The sequence below is a fragment of the Columba livia genome, chromosome 2 (genome assembly GCF_036013475.1).
Source record: "Columba livia isolate bColLiv1 breed racing homer chromosome 2, bColLiv1.pat.W.v2, whole genome shotgun sequence".
In the NCBI taxonomy this organism is placed as follows: Eukaryota; Metazoa; Chordata; class Aves; order Columbiformes; family Columbidae; genus Columba; species Columba livia.
This window is the reverse complement of record NC_088603.1, coordinates 88,937,249-88,958,376: the sequence shown is the minus strand read 5'-3', so window position 1 is coordinate 88,958,376 and position 21,128 is coordinate 88,937,249. Positions and strand designations below refer to the sequence as shown.

General features: G+C 36.5%; 1 long non-coding RNA gene across 1 annotated transcript in view; it reads right to left on the bottom strand.

Moving 5' to 3' along the window:
• Positions 1-426: 426 nt before the first annotated feature.
• Positions 427-21,128, bottom strand: part of LOC110355293 (uncharacterized) — a 37,335-nt gene continuing 16,633 nt past the window's right edge. Inside the window, exon 3 of the long non-coding RNA XR_002407843.2 lies at positions 427-521. This is a non-coding gene — a long non-coding RNA (uncharacterized LOC110355293). The remainder of the gene's footprint in view (positions 522-21,128) is intronic.

Here is a 21,128-nt window from a genome sequence, read left to right as displayed (position 1 = left end):
GGACCACAACTTCATTAAACTTTTGTAGAATTAAGCATCCACAGGTTAATTCAAGTTACTTTTATTAAAGCGGATTTCCCTTTTCTTCTTGAATTTCTGGGATGTCTCCAGTTTCTTATGCTGACCTGCTGATTTGTCTTCAGCAAATCTTTATCACATCAACTCACAGTTAGGTCCCACACTGAATTTTTGTACAACTAAATTATGACTTAGACAATGTTTTTTCAGCACTATAAAAGGAACGGGGATATTATTATTTAAAACATGACCATCAGTGTTTTGGAAGTACTTTCTAAAAATTACATGTAATTAAAAAAAAGACAAAGGATTGAAAAACACCATGGCATCTGAGCCATGTTTGCATTCTTTAGACTTCAGACTAGAAGAAAATCTCAGTAACAATATATTCTTTTAAATAATACTTACCATTAATGCTCAGTATGAATTTTTCCGCACTTTCCTTGTATTTCTTTTTGCTTCAAGAGTCTCATCAAATGTACTGAACGGCTTTATTTTGAGAACTGCAACAAAAGTGATATAACTAGAAAAAATTCATGTGTATATTTCCATTTTATAGGGTGGAACTTTCCATCTTAAGATATTTGTGGTTAACATTTGTGAGATCATTGACATTGCCTTTTCTATTCAGTTGTTTGGATCTATTCCCCTTAACATGGAAAACAAACAGAGAATGGTGCTAGTCTGGCATTCAGACAGTGCTGTTCTATTTAAAACATAGGACGTCACCAGCATTACGTCATTCCAGTCTTATATCACTTATGGGAAAGTTACTGCCAGTCCAGCAGTTGTGTAATGAAGTGGCAGCTAAGAACAGAGGCATAGGAGTGTTTCTGAATATGCACTGCTGCGCTCCCAAAGAAAGCAAAAAAATGGGAATTTGCCATTTCCTACCAGTGAATTTGAGTTCTTTGTTTACCACCCACATTTCTGTGACAACATTTGACTACAGTTTGAGCTACCCAGATGTGCCAACACTGCAGTATATTTAAAACAAGTTCTACTGAAGAATGGTGCTGTATTTCTTCCAGAAAAACAATACTAAATCTACACTTTTGCACGTGTCTAAACTTCCCTTTATGTGAACATACTGAAACCAGTAGGTAAATCCAAAAAAAGATATTAATTTCCTGGCACTTATGAGAAATTTACACTTGTCCTCATTTGTGATTGTAGGATAATTAACTAAAACCACAAATATGTAATTATTTGATTGAATAAAATGTATCTGATTTGATAAAACTGGGAAGATTCTGTAGCAATTTGTGACCATTGGGAAAACAGAAAATACATGTGATAGCTAACACAAAAAATATAGAACTCATGTCAAGTAACAGGCTTTAGAGACAGGGGGAGCAACTATAAATTTTGACTAAAGCTTTTGAAACAGAGTCAAAATAGCCTTCTGAAAAATATGTTGGTTGGTGAAACTTCTAGAATATGTGGCCAGCTGTACTAAGTGGGACTCTGAAAGGGTCTGCACTGTTACCTTTACAGCAACCTGGATGGTGGAATGTAGCTTACATAAAGCTTATGTACATTAAATTTGCTCATGGCAAGAAACTGAGAAGGATCACAGTGTCCTGGTTTTGTTAAAAACAGGTTTCCCTTTCAGTGAATTTTGCCTGTCAGCTAAAGCCTTCATATTAACTGCATTTTCCTGGAGAACCAGACACATGTTTTGGTAAACCTAGCAATGGAATGCAAACTTATTGATAAGCACGGATGGACATCTCACAAGAGGGGCGACGAGAAACAAATGACCAAGAAACTGACCAACTGTGTATAACATCCCATTCACGTGAATACTTCATATATAAAGTGGGAGATCACAAGGATCTCATCCCTTTTGCCTTTGCTTTTTCCCTTCTGTTTATGGCCGACATTAGGAGAGGACCTTGCTAGTCGTCCCTGCGAACTGAGGCCTAGTGAGAGACTGAATCCAGCTCTGGTTGGCTGCAGAGTCCAATCCAGGACTTTGGTTGCCGGCTCTGCAGTTGCTGAGACTTTCAAGATTGGTTTTGTATATTTTGTATTATTTTCTCTATTCTTATTAGTAGCATTAGTAAAACATTTTTAATTTTTCCAACTCTCTTCTCTCTGTCCTTCTTTCCCTCCCGATCGCCTGTCCTGAGTGGGAAGGGGGGAGAGGGAGGGGCAAAAAGGGTGTAGTGGGGGGGGAGAGGAGGTTAACAATACATCTGCCAGGGTTTTATTATCACCCCGCAATCTTAACCCTCGACACACAGGTATACTAGAATTTATAGAGATCAAGTGACTGTAGGTAACTTGGGTTACTAGGTGTGTACGGATAACCACTTGCACATGTGGAATGAGCACCAAGTGGTTAAGACAGCAGGTCTTTAGAGAATGATAGAACAATTTGGAAATCACAAGCTGACTACACAACAACAGCATAAGACAAGCCAAGCAAATGGGCTGAGGCAGGAGTATAGACCAAGAGGCATGGAGGGACCCTTCTGCTTTAGTCAGCATTGGCATGGTTTCAAGCAAGGAAGTTTTTGTCTCAGGTCAGGTGTGAAGTGCTATGTTTGCATGAGCAAAACAGGACTGAAAAAATATTCAGAAAAAAAGGAAAGTATTGTATCTGTACTGTTGAAAGACAAAATTATAACATAAGACATGCTCCTAAAGTATTCAAACTATAGAAAAAAGGGAGCAAACTTTTGAAAATTACCATCCATAGCATAAAGGTAATAATTCATATCATAAAGCAAATGCACAACACTTTTTCATAACAGGAAATATGATTAAACTAGTAGGAAACATCTAAAACAAATAAAAATAAGTACTTTACACAACAGGCAGTTGCTTTCTGGAACTTACAACAGACTACTAAGTAGGCAGACATTAGCTGCAGTTTCAAAAAGAGCTTAAGAGAAATATATGGATATATAATCAGATACCTTCAGGACTGAACCTTTTAAGGGACTGCAGAATTAGACATATAAACTCCCATGGGTGGGTGTTAGTGAAGTACAAGGGCACAGAAAGCAGTTAGGTTGATGCATTCTCCCTAAACTGCATTTCTCTGATGCAGTGAGACATTTCTTATGTTCTCAAGGGGCGTGGGACAAGAAGAATCTACAATGAAGTGTCCTCTCCTTCCAATTAGGTATGGTTGCAGAGTAATTAGTGCTGGTTTGACTGAAAACTAGCTAATTTTCCTTCATGCAGTTATAAACTTTTCTTTTTCATATCTAGCATGGTCATTGTTTGAATTCAGTTTGAGAACAAGAAGCTAACACCCCAGAACAGAGTTAAAGTTTTTAATTGCTCTTATCTGAGAGCCAAGGACATTCTAAGCTCTCTGCCCACAGGTGTGAAGCATCAAGGAAGCAGGGCATAAATGGGGCAGAGCTTGACTGACACCCAGACTGATCAATAAGAGTATTCCATTCCATTGGCACCATGCTTCATATATAAGGAGAGTCTGGAACTTGCAATTAGTTTTTTTTTTTTTCTTTTTTTCGGAGCTGGAACAACAACCTGTTTTGGTGGAGTTCTGTTTGGGACTTTCTTCAGTTTGGCCTTTTGTCATTTTGCAGAGGCCTCTAGGCCTTTCTGCCTGCCTTTTTTTGTTTTCCTCTTTTCTCTCCAGGATTAGCTGTTCAGGACCAGGTGCTGCTTCCTGGGACTGGCTGCTTGTTGTGGATGAAGTTCATGAGGAATTGCATTGAATATCTTTATATTTTGTATTACATTTCCACTTTATATATATTTGTAGTAGTATTAGTATATTACTGTTATTTTATAAAACTGTGTTCATCTCAATCCACAAGTTTCTTCCCTCCCTTTCAATTCTCTCCCCTATTCAAGGTGGGAGGGAAGTGAGTGAGCAGCTACCATGGTTATATTGCTAGCTTGGGTTAAACCAAAACCACAATTTTTTTTTATAGTTAAGTAAGCAAATTATATTCATAAAATAACAGAGGTATAGCTGATTATGGTCTAGGACTACATGACCTTTCAAGGTGTGTTTCAAATCTGTGGTGCAGGACAATCAATATCTTAGATTGTATTGGACCCAGAAGATCCCCAAGGTAATAAATATATACTGTTTACTAGTCAATTTAGTTATTGTTTTACCCATTAAAGATCTGGGTTTATCTTATAAAGCTGACTTGGTTTGGGCTGGCATAGAGTTAGTTTTCTTACCCATAGTTGGTATAGTGCTGTGTTCTAGATTTAGTATGAGAATAATGTTGATAGCACACTACTCTGATTTCCTGTCTATCAGCTCCAAAATTCCCATTTTAATTTGCTCCTTCCTTATCTGTCCACTCAGGCTTGCATTGAGTGACCCTGAAAAGAACAAGTAAACATCTGGGTGATTTAATCTGAGTGGAAACAAGGCATACTTTGTTACTATGGTAATTAGATTTTGATAGCTCAGTTCTGCTATGTTTTGGTTTTGTTTCCTGATAATGTCTCATCATCAGTAGCAATTTTTTTCTCCTGCTTTAGTACAGCGAGCAACATCCCTTTGTGCTCCAGTCCACCTTCAATACAGGTCGCCTTCAGGAAGCAAATGATTTTTTTGTTGTTCTTGTTGCCACATTCACACACAATTTTTGTAATATTTTCTAGAAGAGCGAGCAGAGATCATAGATCTTTTCTACAGATTTTCTACAGATTTTCTACAGATTTTCTACAGATTTTCTACAGATTTTCTACAAATTTTCTACAAATTTTCTACAAATTTTCTACAAATTTTCTACAAATTTTCTACAAATTTTCTACAAATTTTCTACAAATTTTCTACAAATTTTCTACAAATTTTCTACAAATTTTCTACAAATTTTGTTGCTAAGCAGTCTAGGACTTTTCAGCTTTTTATACTGGCCTGCCAACAAGAAGGCAGCCAGTGCACAAAAGACTGAGAGGAGACACAGATGGGACAGCTGATCCCAGCTGACCAAAGGGATATCCCATACCATACAATGTCATGCTCAGTATATAAAGCTGGGAGAATACGGAGGAACTTGAGCCATTCAGAGTTACAGTGTTTGTCTTCCCAAGTAACTGTTATAGGTGATGGAGCCCGGCTTTCCTGGAGATGGCTGAACACCAGGCATGGGAAGCAGTGAATTAATTGCCTGGTTTGCTTTTTCTGTGTGTGTAGCTTTTGCTTTACCTGTTAAACTGTCTTTATCTCACCCATTAGTTTTCTCACTTTTCCAGTTCTCTCCCCCATCCAATCCGGCAGGGGTGGGGAGGGGTGCAGAAGGGGAGTGAGCGGCTGCGTAGGCCTTAGTTGCCACCTGTGGTTAAACCACAACAAAAACTAGGATCCTTTGATCATCTGTTATCTTGGTGTTCAGACTTCTGCTGTCATAAAAATAGCATTGGATTAAATCACAACTTTACAGGCATTATAAACAATCGTATAGCTTTATTCTAAACTATATTTAAGAAGAAACTGAAGATACAGGACAATCATGGTAGAACCCAGAGATATATATCCTGAATTTGAATACTGCTTTCAGTTCACTGCAAGGAGTTCAGTCAAGATTAGGAAAAGGTAGGTAAAGATAATCAAAAGTTGGATGTAAGTTTTTATTTTATATCTTGGATACTTTAACAAACACAAAAGGATTAACAGAAAATAAAAGAAACAAGCTGGTGATAAACAGATGACCATTTTCTAGAGGGGACCATGTTCACTACTGGCATGATAAAAGGATTTTGCTGAAACAGTGAATGAGTGATGAGGAAGTTAATAGGAGGGTGATAGATTTTTAGAAGCTTTTCATAGAGTTTCTGTCTGAAGTTTGTTGTTATAGTCTATACATTTATGAGACAAGATGAAATAGAGTTGTTAAAGCAGAAGTGGTATCAGGATCATAAAAAAAAAAAAAAATTTATGATGCAGATTACCTTGATATCTTGAAGAAAATTGGGCACACTAGAGGAATATGATACTGGTCAAGAGACTCCGGTGTATTTCCAGCCAAACCATAACAGTTACTGGTAGCTATAAACACTGTAAATGCTGAACAAGTTGTTAGTGCTATAATCTATTCACATATAGCAAAATAAGGAAGGATAAGCAGAATTGATACATTCAGGATTCTTAGTTCAAAGAAAATGTATGAAATAGTTTTATATATTGAAAGACTAATAGTGGTGAATTTAAAGAATGGAATCTTCTCTTTTTGATGTGCATATATAAGAACATCAATGAAAATCTGAAAGCTTAACAGGGAGTATCTTAACTAGTGTGATTCGTGACTGGTCTTGCAAAAAAAAGGGAAGACAATTTCTGAATGTATGCCTTCCTTTTTTAGTCCAGAGATTCCAGTGTGTTTAGAGAAATGGCCCTATTGAATCAATGAACAGCATATTTCCTACTTCAGCCAGCAATGAATGTGTAAATCCCTGATGTATCAGGTTCCCTGAAGTGTTTTCCATATATTTTATTAAATGTCCCTTAAGACAAAGTAAAATATCAACATCATTAGCTACTTTACTATTGATCATGAGTTTCCACTGACTCTGTATTCTCTAGAAAATATTTTCACTATAGGCTTAGTTAGAGCAGTGTATTCCTTTTTTACATTCTGAATCTTGGACATGTTTGGATAAGCTGTCTGTCCGAAGTCAAGACTATCCAGAAGTTACATAGTGTTTGCATTTTTAGAAACCTTAAGCCTAAAACAAGGTACAGATTAACATGTTAGCGCAGGTTATTCAAACAATTAACATGAGGTTGTATGTTTATTAGTAGTTGTCACTGTTTAAGTCTGGGTGGGCAATTAAGCAGAATGACAGATGCTCTCTGTTAGCCATTCCCCTCCCACAAGAGAAAGTGAAAGAAGAAAAGGGAAAGTAAATTATGGGTTGGAAAATTAAAACCTGTCTAATAAAACAATAGCAATGAATACTGTCACTAATAATAATAAAATAATGAAAAATGTACAAAACCAATATTGAGTTTCCCCGACGACAATAACAGGGTTGCATGCCATGGTGGCGAGCACCACTGGTGCTGAAGGGCAGACACTGGGAAGTGCTGTACTGGACTCAGAAACAGACAGGGACTGGATTCAGGAATATACAGATTAGGACCCAGAAGCAGGAGAATGGGCAGGATCCCTCATGGATGTCAGCCATGGAAGAAGAGAGTGAGACCCTTGTGATCTCCCAGTTTTAAACTGTGATGTGTATGGGATGGAATACTTCAATGGTCAATTTTTGGTCACCTGTCCACTCCTTCACACAGGTACAACCCCTTTACGCCCTTTCACTTGTGGAACATAAGAGGTCTATCAGTGAACTTTGTTTCTGTAGAAACAAATGTAAGCAAGGGCATTTCTACATATCATTCTTGCCTTTATCTTAGTAATAACTATAAACATCAAACGTTATTGGTTCTAGAAGCAGACACTGTCTGAAGAACATGTAGTGAACTTCAGAAAATGCAGTTACTTAAAAGAAACTTAGCTGAAAGAAAAACTACCAACTTCTTGGTTGAAGCCAGGACAGTAACTAATCTATCCTAAAATTTATACTACTAACCACAATTGCAGTAATATCTGAAATTAGTGGCTCCTCTCCACTTCTGTTTTGCAGAAAGCTCTGTATGGTGTTATTTTAAATAATGAGTTTCTTTTAAATGGATAAAAAATGAATTAGAAAAAAAAAACAAACTTCCAAGTTTGTAATTACCACAGCAACACTACAAATTTCTCGGGTCATGTGCAATCAAAACCAGAAAGACTATGTCATTTATATTAAGTATCTGTTCTAGTATTTGGCAAATGCAATTTTACTGCAGATAAATGTGTACCTATTTCAGAATAGATACAGTATTTTACTAAGTCATTCTGCAGAGATTCAAGTGATAGAATATAAATTACACTAAATGGAAGAATGATACAGCATAATGACTTAAAAAAGGGCCTCCAGCATCTCAATCAAGTATGTAATCTGTAAGTTTCGTTTTTCCTGCTGCAATTCCCCATGCAGTTTCAAATGTCTGTGATATTTATCTTCACTTCTTCCAAACACTTTCAACCAATATTTGAGAAACAGGCAATTCACACGCTTCTAAGGACTGAATACCTCATGGGTGAACAAAGATTTCCCTTGACAATATTTAATTATTAATCAACTAGAGAGTGTTCTACAATTTAGAAAAAAATGTTCAAAATATTAACACTGGTGGAGGAAATTTCAAGAGGTAGGGTATACTTTTACCTTACTAACACATTCTGTGCAAGACCTGACAAATTAGTATAATTCACAGTCAGAAAAGCTTTGTAGGGCAGAGCACATGGTAGAGCACAGCAGAGCCACAGATGCATGTGAATTTCCCACTGTACACTGAATGTCCACAACTTATTACTATAGAGTGGAGATAAATCTCAGCCACAAGGGAAACTATTTAGGGAACAGGAAGCGCAAGCACATTGAGCCTGCATTTTTCAGGCATTCACATGCAGTAAGTGACCACATACACTCCCCTGCCTAGTCCACTATACTGTGCAGTCAAACACACTAGTAAGAAAAGCAGTGATGCCTTATGGTAAAAAGCTAAGTTGTAGCTTCTGACACTGCCCTTAGCTTAAATCTCAGTGAAAGAGATTACAGTTAGTGCATTTTATCTTATAAATGTGATGGTAACTCACAAGCAAACAAGGCCTTCCTCTAGTTGTTCAATATAAGCAGTTAGGAGGCGAGTGCAAAATTGTCAATTTATCATATTTTGACACGTATCACATGTGGCAGTTGCAGCTACACTCAAATCTTTCTGTGAGACTTTTCTTTTTATTTAATGAGAGGTGAAAGATGCAAATAACTGCTGAGTGACATTAACTTCATCTATCATTGGTGCTTCTTCCATCAATGTGACAGGACCCCCAATACCCACAGACAAGATGAAGAATTGTTTATTGAGATAAAGAGTGTGCTGGAAAATAGAATTACACAGAAATATACCTTTAATGAACATTCATTATGCAGTTGAGAATAGATGGCATTGCTAGAACAAGAAGATGCCAAAGGTTTAACGTTAAAAATATTGTGATCTAGTGATAACAGAGTTTTCTCCCCGTGTCATCACACAAATACAGAAAAAAGACATAATTTTCAGGTGTGCAAAATAGCATCCTGTATCTAGGATCTCTTGCCCATTATTATTAGTTACTGCTATCGGGATAAAGACAAATGCTTGGGGGAGAATCGTAAATCAATAGTTAGTGTGAATGACATGATTATCATGGACACAAAATAATTACAAGCGCAGAAAATCTGCAGAGAGCAGACCTGTATCCTACTCAGGAAAGCTGACAATGTTTATCCCTTCAACCCATTTGCATTGCAAGTAACTATAAGTGGTAATAATGACTGACACCTTGGTGACTTAAAGGAAGTAATAAGGTAAAACAAGGGGCCTAGTGAAATCATGTCTTTCTTTCTGCATCCATTTTCCCATTAAGTTTACTGCCTAATGGGTTTGGTTTTTACTCCAAGAAGCAACGTCATGTATAAAACTAGTTCAGCTTTGGCTTCCCTCTGTCATTCACCTTTTAGAAAACATTGTATAACTAGGGTATGAGGCTCTTCTGTTTGGCAGAACAAAATAAGTCAAAATAAATCATTTTTTCTTTTGTACATAGTTGTTCAATTACCTAAACATTTTGATTTTGCTTCTGAACTTTCATTTTGTATCAGACCAAAACTGAAGTTTCAATTGTTTGGCACTGTCAGTTCATTATAAGAAACAGTGAAAGTAGTTTCTCCAGGGGTATATCTGTGACAAGCATCAGGGAGCAGAGAGCATGTGGAATATGTTTGCCATTTAATATCATCTTTCTTTTACCTGTTATAAGTACTTAGAGGTCTTTTGTGAGAACCTTTCACACACAGACACACACATTTCAATTTTCTCTTCACACATGACATATGACTTTCAAATAAAGAATCATAGGCAATACCCTTCCTCAGCAGGTTCAAAAATAGATTAGCAGGTGGGGAACCAAGGGGTTCCCTCTGGTTCTGTACCAGACTCCTCAAGTGACCGTGGAGAAATCACCTACTAATGGATACCAGTCCTCTTGCTAAAGCAGTCCATGTCATCTTCCTGTGATTTTCATGCAATGGGTGTCTTTGTGCTGACTCCATTACTATAAAACGCAAGTATGGCTCACCCACCTTTGAAAACTAGATGAGCAACGTAGTGTAAATGCCAAAGCAAATTATTTTAATTCTCAGCTACTTGCAACATTGTCTTTGGTAAGAGTTTTACTAATGTTTAATCTACACAGTTGTCTTTCATCCACGGACAGGTGACACCCAGTTAACTCAGAAATGAGTAATAAAAACTCAAAGATAACTACTTTTCTTCAGATATAAGATACACATTCTATAGAACCACAGTGCAGAGAAAACTTACTAAGTCAATAGGAAGACTGTTCTTTACTGCAGAAGAAGATTGTGTGGGTATTATTTGTGATATAAAGTCAGTTGAAGATGTATAAAGGAGGCATACCTGTTTGAGTAAGAGTATCTTTTTAAAAAATTTAAAGCTTTTGAATTTTAAAACTATTCTATAAGAACAGACAAATAATGAGCCCATGAAGCACCTGATTGTTCTTAGGTTCTCATGAGGGTCTGTCCTTTGGACACACTTGTATAGCATAAGGGACACAGAGGTACTAACTTAGTGGTGGTTGGTGTCACTACGACACTCTGTCCATCACAATATACTTTAACTCCTAATAGATCTATGATCTGGCATATCTATTAACCTAGTAATCGTTTGCACAAGTCTACATTAATGGGGTTTTCCTGTTTATGGGACCTGACCTACTTTGCATTTTGTGGACTTCATAGACCCCATGGGCAGTACCTTGAACACTTCCAACCCACCTGGGCTTTTATTGGTTTTCCATTGATGAAAATTGTGGGTAAACTTATTACCAAGGGCAGCAACAAAGCTGAAGACACCTGTCTAACAACTCTCTTAGTAGGTCAAATGGCTCAGGCATCACGATTTCTGTATCTACATTTTTTCTCTTCTGACACCCAGTCTCTCCAAATCTCTTCAGAAGAAACAAGACTACTTGTCTTGATCTTTGATCTGAAAAAAGAAGAAACATCTGTTTGTGTTAAATAAAGGAAAAATCTCAAGCAGTTGTAAATACAACAGAAGCTTGGTTATTACTTCCAGGACTTGAATAGCATATGATAACTTGTTGGATACTCACAAGTCACTGATTCTCACTCAGAAAATATTCTGCTCATCACTAAGTGAGTCTAACTCAGGGTAATTAGGTAATTTTGCCATTAACTTAGGGCACCTGATTATTTTCATTAAAGCCTAGTTCCTGTTCATTGTATATTCAAAAATGAAGATTTCTTTCATCAAAAAGTATGTTTGCACACCAAAACTGCAGGACAAGTAACAGCAACTGCTTCTATAGTGTTCTTTTTATTAAAAAGCAGTTTCTTATATTTTTTATAATGTCATCATTTTTTGAAATTTTATAAGGATTTTAGATCTCATGGGCCCAAAGTAACCAAAACAATTATTTTGTACACAGCTCATAGAACAGAATACTTTAACAGAAAATATACAATTATTATTTTTGTGGTTTCAGCAAGAAGTGGAGTTCTGTGAAAGGGATGTTATCTACCCTTAATAAACTCTTAACTTACTTTGTGAAATTATATCCCTTTTTGAATAACACTGCAGAGAAATAATGGAAACTGAATTTTATAATAAAAACTGATACTATAGCTGAACTATCTTATCTTCTGGAATATACTTACTGTATACCAAAACCAAGAAAAAAATCAAAAGGTAAATGGGGAGGAAGGAAATCTGTATATTTTCTTAAGGAGAGAGAGAAAATATCTAATCAAAATTATAATAATTTTCAGTTATGGTTACCAACGATGTCAGATGCTCAGAGAATTTACTTTGGTTTGCAGTAGATGCCTAGAAACCAAATGCTCTGAAGTATACTGAGGGAAAAATCTTTCAGACGAGGAAGAGCAGATAATTGTTAGTGAGAAATTAGAATGTATTAGGATAACAAGATAATAATAAAAAGAGTCTAACAGAAGTCATTATTTGTTTTAATTGTAATTATATAATAAAATTTAAGATTATTTATTTTTAAGTGCAACCCTCCCTTGAAAGGCAAATATAAAGCCTTGTTATTGGTTTCCTTGTTTATTATCTCTCAGCCATTGATTTCCATGCCAAGAAGTGCTCATTTCACATACAAAAGCATATTTCCTAACTTCAAACAGTCTACACATCCAGTCATTTTTTCTGTTCCAAATATTGTCTTTATTAGTACAGATACAGATCAAAGGGCAAACAACACCACTTGAGAAAATCATATAAAAATCACAAAAACTACTGTGAATGTACACTTACTGACTTTATACTTCCAACATCAGCCGTCATTTCACTGTCTCTGTAGACAAGAGAAGTAGCCTTCAGTGGGCAAATCAGACAATGCTAAATTCCTAATCTAAATCATAACCTGGAAGAGGGTTTTTTTTGCTCTCAGTCATTTAGCTCAGTCAGCCTCAGGAAACTAGTTTCCTGCTACTAACTTGGTCAGACAACAAATGTAATCCAAGTAAACAATTCTGTTGATAGGAAAGAGATGTTGAAACCTGGATCAGTTTCAGCTTTGTTTTTGATTTGTTTTTTTTTTTTAAGTCAAAAGACTAACTGTTAGTTTCTGACAGATGAAGACCCAATATAGTTTTGTAAATTCATTAAACAAAAAAAAGTTACCATGGAAAGGGTGAGCACAACACTTAAATGACACACTCTAGCTCACTGTAAAATTAGGCAAATGGTTTCTAAGGTGACCTTCCACTAGCTTTGCTTCAAGATGGGCTTCTCCCATAAGAAGACTTTTCAGAAACAGTCTATTGAATTTCTATTTCAGTACTTCCAGGACTCAATACAATTGAAATATTTATTGTTATAGTCATAATCTATATTTCTTCACAAGGCAGAATTTTAATCTAGTGTATTATCTGGATGTTTCAGGAGAACAAGTCTATCCCTTGTATAAAGAAAATGGCAATAAATACCATAGTTAATCTTTTTCACCTATGTGTTCTTAAATATTTCTTGACAGAACTGAAGTTGCAATTACAGTCAGTCTTGATCTCATTGAAAATCTGTCACAATTGTTTTGTGGACTAGTTAGACAAATGGTAAGTTAATTTTCTTCTTTAATTTTGAATTATGATGCAAAGTATCTAAAAACTGGTAACAACATTTTTAAAAGTTATATCAAATTTCTGTACCCTGCTACATTTTAAAAACTTTTATCCTGCCTTTTGTTTGAATATATTTGGAGAATGGGTTTGTAAACAAATTTCCTATCAGAGATTAATTCCCCATAAATGATTCAGATGGAGTGCTGCTGGAGAAAAAAGAGGCCAGAAACAAAGGATGGGTTTAATTTGAACTGTAAGTGAACCAGACTGCTGCTCTTTAAAGACAGTAAGGTTGTAAGTGAACTTTTAAACTGAAGAGTGGGGAAAAGCTAAGATGCGCGAAAGACCATGTCTTTTACAGAGAAAGCCATCCAAATTCTCTGACTCGTGAAGGATAAGAAATAGTCATATAAAAAAATGTCAAAGTGCCTTTTCAAGGGGATGCCAAGAGAACAAAACCACATGCTTTACCACCAATGCTAAAAATCTGAGAAATGAGAGAGCAGAAAAGGAAAGTCTAGTGAGAACATATAAGCACACTGGAAACTCGGTGGAAGTGTCACACAGAAGTATCAAGGTACAAGAAATACAAGAAAGAGTGGGTATGCTCTGCTAATGATGAAACACCATTTCTTTAAAAGCTGATCCTCTTATGACAGGAGCAGAGAGAATATCTTTATGCTACTCTACACATCTGCTCACATCTGAGGTTAAAATTGAAAGGTTCAGAGAAGGGCTACAAGGTACAGAACGGCTTCTGGGTGATGAAGATTTAAATTGCGACTCTTTAGTTCGGACAAGCGACAAGTTTTGTGTGACTGGAAGCGGCAGGACTCACAATGCTAAAATGGGCCAGCTGCTCATACCTCCCTGAGGACAAGAACTGAGCAGAAGTCAGCGGCCAGGCTCAAATCCAACAGAAAGAGCATGCAACAGGATGTTAGCGAGAAAATACACAGGCTGAAGTCCGCAGAAAATTATTGATAGCTACTGAACAGACATAAATAACAACTAAGTCAGAAGCCTAGATGAGTATTAAACAAGGTATGCCTGCCTAACTTTTCCTCTAGGACATGCTCATGACCACGCTTAGAAACAGGGCACTGGGGAAATGATCTTTTGGTCCAATTTAATAAAGCTGCTTTTTCCAATTGCAATTTGAGAAGCATTTTTATTCACAATCATGTGCTTGTTATCTCTCCTTGATCACTGGCCTCACAGGGCATTACCTCGGCTTCTTGGATGAACCTCAAACCTGAAAGAATAAAACTGTGATCTCTATGAAGTCTGCTTCCAATCTCAGGTTCAGGTATGCATGTGAATATACATGCATACATTATTGTGAACAAAAAATTGCTCCCACCAGAAATACACATGCTCACAGTGGGAAGGGGAAGGGGAAGGGGAAGGGGAAGGGGAAGGGGAAGGGGAAGGGAAAGGGAAAGGGAAAGGGAAAGGGAAAGGGAAAGGGAAAGGGAAAGGGAAAGGGAAAGGGAAAGGGAAAGGGAAAGGGAAAGGGAAAGGGAAAGGGAAAGGGAAGGGGAAGGGGAAGGGAAGATCATGCATCACTAGCATGCACAATTTTTTTAAACAAAGGCTTATTTTGTCAAGATTTTGTTCTGTTTCTATTTCTCTGAAACTTAGTCCATGAAAGAAAAGAGAATATAGAATATATGTCAGAAATGTCACTTTCATTTATACCAATCTTAATTTATTACATAAAACAAAATGACTATTCTTGTCTTCACTCTTCCCAAGCCTCTCTAACATACACTTGATTAAGCAAACAGTATTTTGTTACACTATTGGTCATTCCATACAATAACTCAGATCTTTGAAGGACACAGAGCAAATTCTGTCCTCTGAAGACAGTATGAATAGCAAGAAAGTTGCTATAATTTATTCATGTCTGTTAAACACCATCGTAATATATTATCTTTATGCTGCATCTTTTGTCTCTTATTTTAGCATTAAATACAGGCATCAGCAATGCATTTGTCCTGACATTGACTAAGGTTTTAATTGTACTGGCTATACAAGCAGCTTTTATTAAAGAGCCACTAAAAGAGATGGCAGGCATGCTTTTTACTCTCTAGATATCACATATTCAGGCAAACAGTACTAGCTAAACTGCTGGTAAAGTCATTATATGGTGACACCCAATATTGTGTTCACCAGCTGGAACAGGAGGATCAAAATGATCCAACTAGCTGCAGCTAGACAGATGTCTGTTTCATCTGCTTTGTGTTATAAAATAGCCTTTGATGTAAGTCTTTCCTTACTGCATGTGTTTCTGATATCGTTCCACTTTTTGCATTTGCAACACCAGCAAAGAATATTCATTACTCTGCCTGAGACACCTGAGAAGTGTACTACTATCTCCCAAATAGCTGCCTTCAGTATTCCAGTTACTCAATTGTCAAGAAAAAAAAAAACAAAAAAAAAAAACAACCAGGGAAATTAAAACTAAACCTTCTCCAACCCAACCTCACAGCTAGGCCACTGAGCTAGCAAATGATCCATTGATCCACATCACAACTGCAGACATTTCATGTCAAAGTGTCTCATCTACCTGAAACACTGAACCACCCCTGTTGGGCCCAAAAGCAAATGCAGTTTCTGACACTATGTTTGAGACAATCTCCCTTTTAGTTTGACTCCACCAATATATCCTTAGTTACTCAGAATTTTCCTAGATGGACCTAGACTTCTATAATCATAGAAAAGAAGAGATGCCATTGAACAAAACTGGAATTTTGTAAGTAAAAAATAAGCCCATTTGGTGATCACAAACCTGTCTCCGACCTCATCAAATTCTCTATTTCATATTTGTTTTCTTCTAGCTCTCTTTTGCTCCTTCTACCAAGAACCACTCTCCCACTTCTGTTTGTTGTCTCAAATTTTTCCAGGGTCTTTTCTCATAGGCTTCCTCAAATCTCCCTTTCATCAGGGGAGATAGTCACCTCAGAATTATCTTTACTGACACTGATCCAATTGCAGAGCCCTTCTGAATTTCCCTGAAAAATCTATTTCTGGCACAATAAGCAAGAAGCTTTCCATCACAGCCCTGCCTATCTACATGCCCTCACATTTGTATGCTTTAATCACTATACATCACAGTTAGCATTGGTTTAATATCTGTTCGCTTGGAAAACTACTGTCTTTCTGAAGGCAATGCTGAAATCCAAGAGAAACTTGTATAACACTATAAATGGGAGGATTAAGAGGGGGCACTGAAATATAAACTGTGCTAATAATGCTATAAATCAAAATAATGCAATGCTAGCTTCTGGTGCTGAGGTATTAAAAGGAGTAAATTCACTCTAACTCACTATAATGGGGCAAATGCATCAACATAATCTTGCTGTTACTGTACAGTCAGCCACAGAAATAACTGCAGACAATTTACTTCTCCAACTCTTCTGCCTTCTCAGTATTATAAAAGCCCTGTGTTTTCACCCTTTTCAGACTCCATTTCTTGACTGCTGTTCTACAGATGACTTATTCTCTCTCTTTCTGTAACACAATCTTTTATTTATATGCAAGAGACTCTATTACAACAACTTGGAACAAAGCCTGATTTTATCAAGTAGTTGATTTAAAGGATTTGCATTTCTAAACATTCCGTATGCATTTTAATGCACTTAAATAAGAAAACCATCTGTGCATTTCTTTCGTTATTTGAAACTATGCTTGGCAAACAATCATTACAATTATAAGTAGCATAGCATTAAGCATATGGTTAAGTGACAACATATTTGCTTGTTTCAAGATCAATTCACTTGAAAGCACTGTTTTGTTTAATATTAAAATTCATAAATCAAAGTTTTATAATAGTAAAATACATCTACCTGTAAAATGACTCTTCTTCGCCCCAGGAGAAAATATGTGACCATAGTGCCTAGAAGGTTAGAATTGTACATAAAGTTTGGTTCTTGGCACAGTTCAACATCCCGCTTGGCCTTTTGCTCAAGGAAACTTTTGTTAAATTCTGACAATCTCAGACGTTGTGCCTAGAAAATATTTACCACTTCTACGTGAACTTAAGGAGACCCGCATCTGAGCTGCAATATATATTACTGCAGTCCTTGCCAGCCCATAATGAAATGTCACAGTCCCCAAACACAAGATATTGTATCAATGTATGCGACACCCCACTTCACAATTTTCTTTTACTCCCTGGATACAAGAAAAAACACAGGAAGGATATCAGGCCTTATTATATAAAAAGGAACACATATACAAAATTAGGGAATTTAGAGGCCTAGGTCCACTTTGACGTTTATTTATTCTCAGTTTTATTACAGAAGATGGTAATCCTGCCTTTCCTGTAAAAAATGCCCGCATAAAAAGCATAATTGTGCATTATCTCTCAAGACTCGAAAATATCTGCTGCATTTAGAACTAAAAATATGATTCCGTGGAGATGTTTGACCTGCAAATTCAGCCTTGGATCTGATATTGAAACTATATTCATTCTTGCTCCAGTATCACTCCCGTGCTAATATTTTCTGTTAAAAATTGGATGGATGATGAATGAGCTGAAAGTTACCAACACATTGTCTCAATGACACATTTACTCGGCAGAATTAACAAGAAAACACAGGGAAGTAAGTCAGGAAAATGGATTTATGACTGTCTAGTCTTAATTACCTGTATAGGTTAGTGTCATATTTTCTTAATTATGCTCTTCACACTTAAAAATTAAATTACATTAACAGAAGTAGATACAGAAACATTTACTTTGGACAGTGCTGAAAAAATTTCTCTGTGAAACAGCTCTTTTTGTTCTATATCAGTGAGGATGTGTAGCATCGAACCACAAGGTATCAGCTTCAAACTGGCAAGAAAATAAGTCAGTGAAAATAAAAACATTAGACGGTCACAAAGGTGAGAGAAAGTGATATATCTGAACATTTTGGTCCTAAAACTCCAATTAGAAAGTACATACCTGTCACAATCATGAAAGCTGCAGGAGTTATGAAAGGGCCAGCTGGAAACCTCAAGTAACATGAGCAACATGTGTACTTGTTTATTAGTCACAGGGAACAAGCTACTGAAGAGAAAAAAACATCTCAGATCATGTTCTCCTTTTGTATCATTTGTCAGAGGAGCAAAATGCACAGCTGAGGTAAAGCAGAGGTAGTTTTTGCTTATTTAGTGGTGAGGGGTAGTTGCAGTTTTACATTAACCCAATGAACAGGAGTAGCCTAGGTCACAAGTGGACCTTCCCTCATGAGGTGTATTTACATAGAGAGTAAGAAAAAACATTTTCCAAGATCAAAATATGAGAGCTTGGGCCAGTTCCATTTACTCAAGTCAATTGATGCAGCTTGTTTCTTTTTACTTGGTTTCTCTGTTCTCTGTAGGGAGTACAAGCCTTTCTGTCCTATTCACTCCTACTTTGATCTATATGGAAAATGGATTTTTTATTTGTGCCAGCATGAAGCCAAGGTATTGACTAAATCAATTTCTCCTCTCGTCCTCTGAAAATGTGTTTGTTTGTATCAATGGAGTAATCTCAGTAGGATAATCTCAGAGAAACTACCTTCAACCTTCACTACAGCTACCAGATTAGAGTCCTCTGACTCGCAAGTCATGTCTTCAGACCCTGATCAAATCCACTAGACATCCTAACTGAAACAAAACTCCACCATGATGTTCCATTAAAGATCTACTTTACTAAGACCTGCATGAGGACAACAAATGAACTCCACAATATTTGGCCTGTTTTTTACTGTAATCTTGTTCTCTTAACCCACTGCAGCCTGACAATTGTCCCATGCTGCTTTTCAGTGCTCTGCATAATTTTTCCATAGCTTCCTTAATAAAACCTTAGAATAAACTTCATCTAGTTGTAGAGACTTGATAGCTTTCATTTGAGTTAAATTACTAAATGCTTCTGCCTCACTGGTCACAAAATCATTCAGAATACTGTCTACACTAATAGCGTTGGATGGCATATTTTTTTGATCTCTCAAGTAAATACACAGGAGATGCATCCATGTGATTGTCTGCTTTATAATTCCCTCTGTCTTATTTTCTAATCCTCTCATCCGATGTTTTAATTTCTTTCTTCAGTGCATTCTGTTTTGTTACCTAAAATAGGTCTTGTATATGCGTTTCTATAGGTCTAATTTTAGTTCTTCCAGCATTGCTGATGTATTCTTTTTATAGTATTCAGTATATTGCTTAAATTATTTTCATTATTTATGTCCTCTTCTGTTGTTGCTTACACTTTGCACATAGTTGTTGACTTCTATTCTTGTCTAAATTGGTCTAGTGATTTTACACTATATTTAGTCAGGATAATTTCTTATTATAAATATATATTTATATAAACTAGGATATTTATTGCTGAGCCCTAAATTTCACTCAGGTTCATTTCAGTCCACTGGAAACTTCCGGATACCTGTTTTATCTACTGTTACAAGTAATTATTATGTAAAAATTTAAGTCTGAAGTGAAACAATAGTAGTAATGCCTTGAATCCAAAACATGATCTAGAGGTCCCATCTACCTCATCTCAGTTCGGTTTTCTTGGTAGATAGTAATAACTTCACTTTCTATTTAAAATGAATTTAAACTTTGATTCAATATTCATTGTTTTGTCATCTCCAGGAGAGACAAATAGCAGTATTTTGCCCTTTGGATGAGCCAGGCAGCACAGGTAACCTCTGAGACTGTCTCTGAAACGAACTCAACTTCCTAGGCTAAGATATGGGAAGCAGGAGATTTGTGACGCACAACAATGATCCAGAAATTTATATAATGACTTCTGTGCCACAGGCATCATTATGGGGAACTCAGAGCCAAAAATAAAAAGCTTCATGTCCAGAATTAAGTGCTCTTCTGCACAGCTAGAATAAAAGGTTTCTAAATGAATGATGAATCAGTCCTTCAGGGAATATTTCACACAAACTGTAAATTACAACAGTTTAGACTCCTTTAGGCTAATCTCTGATTTTGGCCATTAGCCCTTCTCTGCTGTAATGCAAGCAATAATAGATTCATTCACTTTACTCTTTTAATTATACACATCTAATGAACATTACTAGGCTTTGTTTCCCTCTTGTATTCTGTCTTTCTGAAATATTGCATGACCTGGGCATACAACCTCCGTGATGGATCTTTAATGATCTGTAGGCAATGAGCCTCATAACCTTCCTCTTCCCAAATAAGCTTTTATTTCAGACAATTTTATTACTCCTCAGTGTTATAAACACAAACATGTCTCTTTTGTTTGAAAGAGTTTCCATCCCTCATTCATTGAATTTCTGCAATTATAATAGTTTTTTCAGTCTAAAGAATATCTGGGTAGAATACCATTGAATACCCTAAAGAACAGGCCAGCAGGTTGACTCATGCAAGGTATTCAAAAGCACATGGTATGGTGATGATGTTTTATGATGATTAAAAATATCTCGCACTGAAATGAGAACTTCAGTATCTGTTGTCAGGTGGTCTAGGGGTCTATCTGCTCCAAAAGAAACATAAGATCTTTCATTTATCTCTGCACATTGATAGCATCTAAAAGACTTCCCTTTGCGTGTCTCAGAGTGGAAAAGGCTAGTCCTCTACAAAGCTCTCCTCTTTACAGTTAGTTAATTTCCTTTCTCAACCAGAGCATACACTGGAACCACAGGCCCTGGGATGTTTGCTTTACCATGTCATCTGTCATTATTTGGGAAAAAATAATCTCTGATTAGGACAGGCAGAGTTAAAAAAAATCGGGCAGAAGCCTCCTATTGACCCCACAGCCAAACTGAGTAGAGAGGATGGAACACTATTAAGCATTTCTGTTTTGAGCTGATAGACAATTTCTGTCATAGCTGACAGTCATGTTGAGTATTCAGTATGAAATCACTGTCCCAACACATTGTGAGTTA